Genomic DNA, 11,146 nt, shown 5'->3' with positions numbered 1-11,146 from the left:
AAGATAGAATATTCACCTATCAAATCAACAGAGATTGAAAAGGATTTCTGATATTCGCAGGGTAGTGAGATGGCCCACCTCTCACCGCTGGAGTATTAATCAGTATAGCCTTTCTCTTGGCAGCTTTCTCTGTCTAGCTTTCTCTAGACAGCAAAGTCTTAAAAACAGACTTGTAGATCTACCCACAGGATCTACCCAAAGGAAACTCAGGGTACGAAATTGCATTGGGATGTTATTTATAGGAGAAAGTACAAAAATAAGATATAATAGTGGTATAAATGATATAAAATATGTAATATAAACTTAAAAATCAGTTACAACACTCTCTCACTAAATATTATACAGAAAATCTATGTATGTATTTTAATCTATGTACAAAATTTAAAAAGTAATATATAATTTGATCCCAATTTTTTAAATTCAGAGAGATGACTCATCTAAATATTGAAAGACTATGTCTATATAGGTGATCTCCATTATTCTTTTCATACTTTCAAAGCTGTCCCCAATGAACATATGGTAATCAGAAAATAGGAGCAATAGGAGAAGAGATTTGCAGGTCACATCTCCAACAAAGGTTTAGTAACCAGAATCCACAGAGAACTCAAACGTATTAGCAAGAAAAGGACAAGTGATCCCATCTCGGGGTGGGCAAGGGACTTGAAGAGAAACTTCTCTGAAGAAGACAGGCGCATGGACCTCCTGGCCATGCTGAGCTGCCCCGGGCCTTGTGTATGCCGGCTTTTTTCTTCTTCTTCTGCTGGATCAAGCTATGGCGGCCATGAAGACCCGGAACCCAAAGGCTGAGGTGGCTCAAGCCCAGACGGCACTAGCGGTGAACATCAGCACAGCTCGGGGGCTGCAGGACGTGCTTAGGATCAACTTGGGGCCTAAAGGCACCATGAAGATACTGGTTTCTGGTGCTGGAGACATCAAGCTTACCAAAGACGGCAATGTACTGCTTCACAAAATGCAAATTCAACACCCAATAGCCTCTTTAATAGAAAAAGTGGCAACAGCCCAGGATGACATAACTGGTGATGGCACTACTTCCAATGTCCTAATCATTGGGGAGCTGCTGAAACAGGCGGATCTCTAAATTTCTGAAGGTCTTCATTCCAGAATAGTCACTGAAGGACTTGAAGCTGCAAAGGAAAAGGCCCTTAACTTTTTGGAACAAGTCAAAGTAAGCAGAGAGGTAGACAGGGAAACACTTATAGATGTGACCAGAACATCTCTTCGACTAAAGTTCATGCTGAACTTGCAGATGCCTTAACAGAGGCTGTTGTGGGCGCCATTTTGGCCATTAAAAGAAAAGATGAACCTATTGACCTCTTCATAGTTGAAATCATGGAGATGAAACATAAATCCGAAACTGATACAAGCTTAATCAGAAGGCTTGTTTTAGACCATGGAGCCCAGTATCCTGATATGAAGAAAAGAGTAGAAGATGCATACATCCTCACGTACAATATGTCATTAGAATATGAAAAAACAGAAGTGAATTCTAGCTTTTTTTACAAGAGTGCAGAAGAGAGAGAGAAACTAGTAAAAGTGGAAAGAAAATTCATTGATGACAGAGTTAAAAAAAATATTAGAACTGAAAAAGAAAGTCTATGGTGATTCAGACAAAGGATTTGTTGTTATTAACCAAAAGAGAATTGACCCCTTTTCCTTAGATGTTCTTGCAAAAGAAGGCATAGTAGCTTGCACAGGGCTAAAAGGAGAAATATGGAGAGGCTGACTCTTGCTTGTGGTGGGTAGCTCTAAATTCTTTTGATGACCAAAATCCTGACTGTTTGGGACATGCAGGACTTGTTTACGAGCATACATTGGTAGAAGAGACGTTACCTTTATTGAGAAATGTAACAATCCTTGCTCTGTCACATTATTGGTGAAAGGACCAAATAAGCACACACTCCCTCAAATCAAAGATGCAACAAGAGATGGCTTGAGGGCTGTCAAAAATGCTATTAATGATGGCTGTGTGGTTCTGGGTGCTGGTGCAGTAGAAATGGCAATGGCGGAAACCCTGATGAAATACAAGACCAGTGTAAAGGGCTGGGCCCAACTTGGAGTCCAGGCATTTGCTAATGCATTGCTCATTATTCCAAAGGTTCTTGCTCAGAACTCTTGTTTTGACCTTCAGGAAACATTAGTTAAAATTCAGCCTGAACATTCAGAATCAGGTCAACTTGTGGGTGTGGACTTGAACACAGGTGAGCCAATGGTAGCAGCAGAAGTAGGCGTATGGGAAAACTATTGTGTAAAGAAACAGCTTCTTCACTTCTGCACAGTGATTGCCACCAACATTCTCTTGGTTGATGAGATCATGCGAGCTGGAATGTCTTCTCTGAAAGGCTGAATTTAAGCTTCCTTTTGAATCTTGAAGACTCTACAAAGTGATCCTGAGGAAGATGGCTATGGAATTTTTATCCAAGCTTCAAGTGTTGTTTGTTTGTTTGTTTGTTTGTTTGTTTGTTTTGAGACAGAGCCTCCAGCTATCCCCCTGGGTAGAGATTGCTGTGGCATCACAGCTCACAGCAGCCTCCAACTCCTGGGCTCAAGCGAGTCTCCTGCCTCAGCCTCCCAAGTAGCTGGGACCACAGGTGCCTGCCACAACGTCCAGCTATTTTTTGGTTGCAGCCATCATTGTTGTTTTGGCAGGTCTAGGCTGGATTCGAACCCACCACCTTAGGTGTATATGGCTGGCACCTCAGCCACGTGAGCCACAGGCACCAAGCATTCAAGTGGTTTTTCAAAGGAATTTTCTTTTCCCATATGAAAAAAAAGGAGAGAAAACTGGCACCTATTCAAATTCTGATGTCCCAAAATTATACAGTATTTTTCAAATTGCACTGAAATAAAAGCAGATCTGGTGAAAAAAAAAAGAAGAAGACAGGCACATGGCCTACAGATATATGAAAAAATGCCCATCATCCTTAATCATCAGAGAAATGCAAATCAAAACTACTTTGAGATATCATCTAACTCTAGTAAGATTAACCCATATCACAAAATCACAAAACCAGAGATGCTGGTGTGGATGTGGAGAAAAGGGAACACTCCTACACTGCTGGTGGGAATGCAAACTAATATGTTCCTTTTGGAAAGACATCTGGAGAACACTTAGAGAACTAAAAATAGACCGCCCATTTGATCCTATAATTCCTCTATTAGGTATATATCTAGAAGACCAAAAATCACACTACAACAAAGATATTTGTACTAGAATGTTTATTGCAGCCCAATTCATAATTGCTAGGTCATGGTAGAAGCCCAAGTGCCCATCGACCCACGAATGGATCAATAAATTGTGGTATATGTGCACCATGGAATACTATGCAGCCTTAAAGAAAGATGGAGACTTTACCTCCTTCCTGTTTACATGGATGGAGCTGGAAAATTCTTCTTAGCAAAGTATCTCAAGAATGGAAGAAAAAGTATCCAATGCATTCATCCCTACTATGAAACTAATTTATAGCTTTCATATGAAAGCTATAAAACAATTATAGCCCAAAAATATGGGGAAAGAGGAGAGGGAGGGGAAGGGAAGGGGGAGGATGGGTGGTGGGAGGGTGATTGGTGGGATCACACCTATGGTTCAACTTACAAGGGTACATGTGAATCTTTCTAAATGTAGAATATAAATGTCTTAACACAATAACTAAGAAAATTACATGAAGGCTATGTTAACCAGTTTGATGAATATATTTCAGATTGTATATAGAACCAGCATACTGTACCCCATGACTGCATTAATGTACATAGCTATGATTTAATGAAAAAAAATTCTAAATTTAAAAAAAAAAGAAAGAAAGAAAATAGGAGCAGCATTTTAAAGTGTGTAAAGAAAGGATTAAAGGTGTATTAGTCAGTGGGAGCCTTGTAACAAACACCAAAGCTTGGTAGCTTAAAACTATAAAGGTTTATTTCTCTCTCATATTGCAAGTCAGCTAAGGACTCATCCTCACGTCACCTCACTCAGGAACAGAAGCCAACAGTCATCATGGCAGGGGAAGGAAATGTGACACATCATATACCTGCTCTTAATAGCTCTCATGCAGAGGTGACATATGCCATTTCCACTTACATTTCATCAGCCAGAGTCAGTCATAGGAACTGCCTTACATAATGCAAATAGGCAAGTTCAATCCAGCAGTGTGCCCAGAGAAAAAGAAAACCAGGAAAATCTGTGAATGGAATCAATATTTACTACTTTTTAAAATGTTGGGGTTTTTTGTCTTAAGAATTTTTTAGATGTCAAACTGAAGTTCTTGTCTCTGTGCTTCATTAACAATAAAGATATGATATCATGCATCATTCACATGATCTAAACAATTTGACTCTGCTTCTCAATTCAACATTTGGAAACCAAGCTATTCAGGAGATACTACTAATACAGGTAAGATGCTACTTTAAAAGATAAAAGGCTATGCACATACCATAGCCACACTAAAGACATATACTCTCCTTCCATGGTCTGTGGTCTTTCCAGAGAAATCCAGCATTTCTCATCCAGCCTTTTAAACATAGAAAATTCAAAATAAGCAATATTGAAAATTTCTCCCACTGTTCCCCCAATACTGTAGAACAGCTTGGGCCTAAGCATATATCTAAGATCCTTACACCACCCACTAGGAACATTTTTCTAGTCAATATAATCTGTTTTCTTTCTAGTTCTAACTCTGCATAGAAAAGATTAGAACACAAAAATCCTCCAATATGACTGTTAATGTTAAAGAAAAATTCCATCATAACCCTCTGCACATTCAAACAGTTCATTGTGCTTACTCCAGCAAGGATCATTTAAAAAAATGTTTTGTATTAGTAAAAACCTTATATGACTTCATGAATAACAAAAATGGAAGGCAGTATTGGCATTTAATCATATTTTTTGTTGTTAAACTATAACTCAAACAGAGTTTAAGATGAAAGTAAGTTAATTACACAAAATGTCGGTGTGTAGTTTGCAGTGATAGAACTCTCTCTAAGGGATGCAAGACATTACAGAAAACCTGACCCAAGCCGGGACCTTCAGAGCATCACTGAATATTCTTCACCAGCTACTATATCTAACTGGACATCAAATCTTATAGATAGTAAACTTTCTAAGTATCTCTTTTATCTGATTCTGCCTCTCCGTGCCCTCTTGCTATGTTCAGGGTTTCATCATCTTTCACGGAGGCTATGGCAACCACCTGTTCCCTTGTCTTATTCCTTCAGAACCCCCTCTCTGAGCCGCCTCCTATTCTGCCACTGAAATATGCAATCCTGTTACTTCTCTTTAAACCCTTCGGTTACCTCCCAGCACCTGGAAGATAAAGCTCAATTGTTAACAGAGAATGGAAAGTTTTTCTCTGTATGGCCTCAGACTGCCACACAAGCCTAGAGTGGCCTTCTCCAAAGTGCATTCAGTGGGACATCAGTTCCACTGTCATATAGGAGGATAGTATGTTCATAGTGCAATAAATCGGTAAAAAGTCAAGTTATACCTTTTTCTTTTCTTCAGGGATTACCAGATTTGGGAATTCAAGTGCCAGGACTCTAAATGAATCTTAGGGCTCAGCCCTTGGTTCTCTTCTCCTCTTGTCTACACGCATACTCTGGGTGACCAACCCCAGTAGCCTAGCTTTAAATACTGTCTCTCTGCTGTCAACTTCTCAGTTGATATCTGCAGCCCACACCTGCCCTCTGATTGAAGGCTACCCATTCACAATCTGCTGCAAGATTTCTAGTAAACACCTGAAACTTAACTCCCCTCAGCTCCTCCTTACTTAGTCTCCCTCACCTCACTTAATGGCAACTTCATTCTTCAAATTACTGAGGCCAAAAATCTTAATGCCAGCTGGGTGCAGTGGCCACTGTAATCTTAGCACCCTGGGAAGCCAAGGCGGGTGGATTGCTTGAGCTTATGAGTTTGAGACCAGCCTGAGTAAAAGCAAGACCCTGGGACAGCTCCTGTGGCTCAGCAGGTAGGGTGCCAGCCCCATATACTAAGGGTGGCGGGTTCAAACTCAGCGCTGGCCAAACTGCAACAAAAAAAACAGCTGGGTGTTGTGGCAGATACCTATAGTCCCAGCTACTCAGGAGGCTGAGGTAAGAGAATCGTGTAAGCCCAGGAGTTGAAGGTTGCTGTGAGCTGTGATGCCACAGCACTCTACCGAGGGCAATAAAGTGAGATTCTGTCTCTAAAAAAAAAAAAAAGCAAGACCCTATCTCTACTAAAAATGGAAAAACTGAGACAAGAGGATTACTTGAGCCCAAGAGTTGGAGTTTTCTATGAGCTATGATACCATAGCACTCCACCCAGGGCAACAGCTTGAGACTCTGTTTAAAAAAAAAAAAACTTACTGCCTCATTTCCTCTATTTTTCCCATACTTCCTATTTTCCCCATCAGCAAATTCCATCAGCTCTACATGCAAAGTAGATCAAGAATTTCACCACTTCTCACAGCCCCCCTCCACCAGATGGTTTCAAGCCACTAACTATCATCCCTCATCAGCACTATTTTAAGGGTCTTCTAAAGGGTGTGCTTGCCTCTACCCTTCCCTGATGGCATCTACTGTCAACTCAACACCCGGCCTGAGTGCTTCACTTTCTTAAACAGGTAACATCACCCTTCTCCTCAACACCCTGCAGTGGTTTTACTCAGAGCGGAAGCCAGAGTCTTACCCAGAATCCCAGGTGACTGCATGTCTATGACTGCTCCACCAACCTCTCCCACCTTCTCCACCTCCCTCCCGGGCTACAAACACACTGGCCTCCATGCTACTCCTCTACACACTGGGCATTCACAGCTCCCTCTTTCTGGATTGTTCTTTAGCCGGAGAGCAACCACTCTCTTCTCTTCTTTCAGGTCTTGACTCACATGTAGCCTTTTCACGAGAACTTCCTTAACCTCCTATCCAAAATTCCTACATTCCACTCCCCAACTGTTCTAACGATCTTACCTTTTTCTCCATAGCACTTTACTCATGTGTAAAATTCTCCATGTTTCCAGGTCTTCCCAGGTTTGTTGCCTGTGTTTCACACTAGAAAGTGAGCTCCAGGAGGGCAGGGACTGTGACCGCCACCGTCCACCGCTGTTTTCTTCAGTCCCTGGCACATCGTAGACGTTTAAAATATGTATGTTACACCTCTAACCAAAGCAGAGCAGCAGCCACTCACTCATTTTGATTTTCAGTAAGAACACAGTCCCTGAAAGTGAGGACCCATGATTTCTTTGACATTTTGGGTTTCATTATTAATGAGGGGTGTCAGGGATAATTGTAGTGGAATAGTTGCATACGCAAAGTTAATGTTAGAAAAATAAGATCTTTTTGATTAAGAAAACAAAACAACAGTTGTTAACTATAAATGAATAAACATAAATAAATATGTTACATAAGGGAGTGAATGAAGAATAAATTGAAGAGAGTAAATAGCATTTCTCACAATTATCCTAGCCCAGGTTCCTTTTTCACAGAGCATTTCACAGGACCAGTTATAAGCAGACATGCCCACCCTGTCTCCTCTCCTTGTCTCTGGCTGCCTGGCCTTTGCTCTCTCACTCTCTGAAAAGGTTCTTCCTTTGCCAGTTCTTGAGGCTCACTAATGCGGATTGTGGGAAGTGGGCCTATCTTACCTTGGCAGGCATTTATAAATAAAAGATGAAAACACTTCATTAGATCTTCCTCAAAGTAGAGTTTTTCACCAAATCTACTTCATTTGTGAAAAAATTATTCACTAAGTGTTAGCTACGTTCCAGATAGTACACTAGGGCCCTGGGGATGAAATGACTAATAGGACGTTATTTGACCTCTGGGGAGACAGGTATAGAACCAAATAGAGAACTGCATTAAGTAGCAACACAGACATATGACCAAGTGTTACAGACACTCAGGGAAATGGTTCATGGTCTTAAAAGGCCAAGGAATGCTTTCCAAAGGAGGTGGCCTTTGAGCTGAGTCTTAAGGATAAGTAGCAACCCGAGGGGAACACTAGGCTCCTAAGGACCGTGCCATCAGAGGGAAAGGTGGCAGAGAGGTGCGAGAGGACACTTCTGCCAGCTTGGATCAGCTAGAGGAAGGTGGGGAGCTCTGGGAGAGGAGCCACAAGGACAGTCAGGCCCAAGGCCTTGTAAACTCTATTTTGGAGCTTGGCTCTATGGGAGATAAAGCTTTTGTTCTGAGACTCAATAGAAGAGTACATTCCCAAAGACGAATGACAATGGAGCAAGAACCCTGGGATAGGCAAGAGACCAAGTGGGGCTCTAATGCCCAGTCTCCTTGCCAGCTAGGCTCCCGATGTGCATATTCAGGCTCATGCAGGACTCTATGGGGGGCACATCTGTCTATCAGTGCCCTGCTCATGACCCTGCTGCTACTCTGCTGTGCTGCAGCTGAAATCACCCATCATGGTTCTAGTATGGCTCAGAATATGAGCAGAAGAAGGAGATGCCAACGAGCTGTGACTGTGTCCCTTTCCTTCTAGCTCCCCCAGTTCTAATTACATCACCTTCCCAAAACGTGCATAGCCCACATACGAAGTCCCTACATCACCCAGGCATATTGGCCCAGCGTAAGTCCTAATTCTCCGTGTCCATATTCTCCTTTCTATTTTTTTGTATATAAGTCTGTCTCCTTTACCAGGTCATGAGGTTCTAGAAATCAAGAAATATGTTTTAGATATCTCTGGATCTATCAGGTACCTTGCACAATGCCTGGCACACCCTGGGTATTCAATAAATATTTGATGAATTAAAGTAACTGTGCAAGGGAGGTCGACCAGAGGGAGCCACTGAGAACTGGTTTCACCGAAACCCTTCAATGGTACATGTGTGCCTCACACCCAAGGGGGACTGTGGCTCCAAAATGGAGCATTGAATCCAAAGGAAATTAGGATTCCCAAACTTCCAATAGAGGGCAGTACAGTGATAACATCGAGACATAATCTGATGGCTGGTCACTGTTCTGTGATAGTAGAAAATGTGCCCCAGCCCAGTAGACAGAAGGAAAACTGCAAAGAAGGCATTTATGGCTATAAACAATTTTTCTTTATTCCTCATCTGGGTCCTGAGGCCTGTGATTTGGCTCCAATTTTTCATTTGTGGTTGTTTGTTTCAGATAATAAAACTGTTCCTTTAAAATAATGGAGACTATATTGAGTCTAAAAATAAATATCAAAAGACCCAAGTCCCTGAGTGGGAGCAATTATTGCAAAAAGACCAGCCAAGCTCAAAACAGCTGTTAAGGGATTCTGGCCCAGGCAAGAGGAGCTGGCCTCCTAGCTGATCTGGAGTCACATGGGCAGATTGACAAACCAAAATAGAGAAAATTTTTAAATACAGAAAATACACACACAGCAATGGTAAATATACTACCCTAAAATACAGGAAATACACACATAGCAACGGTAAATATGCTGCCCTATGAACACTGCTTTTATCTGATTATTATTGACCACTAACTGTGTGTACTATTTTTAGGACACTTCACAACATGAATAAAAAAAAAAAATGAGCATTCGACATGTGAAAGAAAGAAAAAAAAAAAACAGAAGCAAGAGCTACTTGTGAATTTCCAAGAGAAATAACACTAAGGTCCAGTTTTTCTGTTAGATAAAATATGATAAGTCTTTGTAAGTAAGCAAATGAGAAGTAAGCCAAGTTGATGTGGCTTTATTTCAACACTGTGTTTGTTTGTTCCCTGATACATTCAAAGGAAAAAAAGGTGTCAAAATAATGCACTGAATTTCAAGCACAATAGCTACTAGAAGTCTGCAGCTATTTCAGAAGTGCCATCTTCCACAAGATCTGGGCCTGGATGATCCATAACACAACGTGTATTTATTTTTCAAGAAGCTGCTATGTAAAGACAATTCTCTCAGAAAGCCGGGCATTGATATGCATTCATTCCTCTTCCTGAATAACTGTTTCAATATTTGCATTGCTTAAGGGATACATTCCAACCAGTAATCATTTTTCAATACTTAATAAATTTTCTCAACATTTATTGACTAGGTACTAGATAACTCTACTAAATGATACCAGAAAAAGTGTCGGTTTCTATACTCAAAAAGCTCAAAGGACTGGTGAAAGAGGTATAAGGAAATGGACCACGGAGCAAAGAAAGGCTGTGATAGAGTAACACAGAGAACTGGCACTGAATCCAGGCTGGTAGTGAGGGGCTGGGAGTAAAAAGGCTTCCTGGAGAGAACGAAGATGGCTAGTAAAGGAGGAAGTATCCCTCAGCCAGGTAGAGGTTTGCTAGAACTAGTAGAGAAAGCAAGAGACTTACTGTCATCTGCTTATCATCCAGGAAAATACTGGTCAAGCGATGACTCTATGCCGGGCATTGAGCTGAGTACTTTGAATATTATGTCTTCCTTAAGGAGATATTGTTAATATATAATGAAACAATAACGTGTCAACATATGGCCATTCCCCACCCCCCACTTTGAGCTAAAGATGCTCATATTCTTACCCCCTGGAACTTGTGGACGTGTTACATTGGCATGATATGGTTTGTTTGCAGATGAAATTAAGGCTAGAAACCCTTTCCATGTGTATATTCTTGTCCAAAGCAACTCTCTGTGCATCTCTGTGCATTGAACCTTCAGTAGTCTGTGAGGCAGGCAGGGAAGAAATCAGTTACTCTTTTGTACAAATGGGACACCCAATCATAACATAAAGTATGAGCTGCCTGTGGTCCAGGGTGAGAACACAGGCCTGCCAACTCTACCATCTCTGCTGCACCACCTACGTGGTTCGGAGTGCCCATGAAATACCCATCCCACACATGAACTTGTATAGCTATGCTGCTAGCTAAAGATTAATGGTTCTTTGCTCCACTTGGGGTGATAATTACCAATAAATGCTGTAATATGCCTTTGGTGCAGAAAGCCATGTCTTGGACGACCTCCACACTTGTGCTGGGGATCAGTCACAATGCTTTAAATGCCCCACTTTTACTCAGCTATTTATTTAACATATAGTTCCTAGAGCTATTTGGCACCTGGGGGGAGTTAAAAAATAAAATCTCATTTCTTAGAAGACCCGCCCCCAAATAAATCTGTTCTATCTGTAGTATAATCCATTTCCCAGAAGGTCTTTCTGGAGTGCTCTGTGGGCATGGGAGAGTGCTGGGCACCAGCAAGGAAACG

General features: G+C 41.4%; 1 pseudogene; it reads left to right on the top strand.

The window, feature by feature from the left end:
- The first annotated feature begins 772 nt into the window (after positions 1–772).
- Positions 773–2,365, top strand: LOC100942365 (annotated as a pseudogene).
- The last annotated feature ends 8,781 nt before the right edge of the window (positions 2,366–11,146 follow it).

The sequence above is a fragment of the Otolemur garnettii genome, unplaced genomic scaffold (genome assembly GCF_000181295.1).
Source record: "Otolemur garnettii isolate 467f Iridium unplaced genomic scaffold, OtoGar3 scaffold00016, whole genome shotgun sequence".
Lineage (NCBI taxonomy): Eukaryota > Metazoa > Chordata > Mammalia > Primates > Galagidae > Otolemur > Otolemur garnettii.
This window is presented reverse-complemented; position numbering and strand designations above follow the sequence as displayed.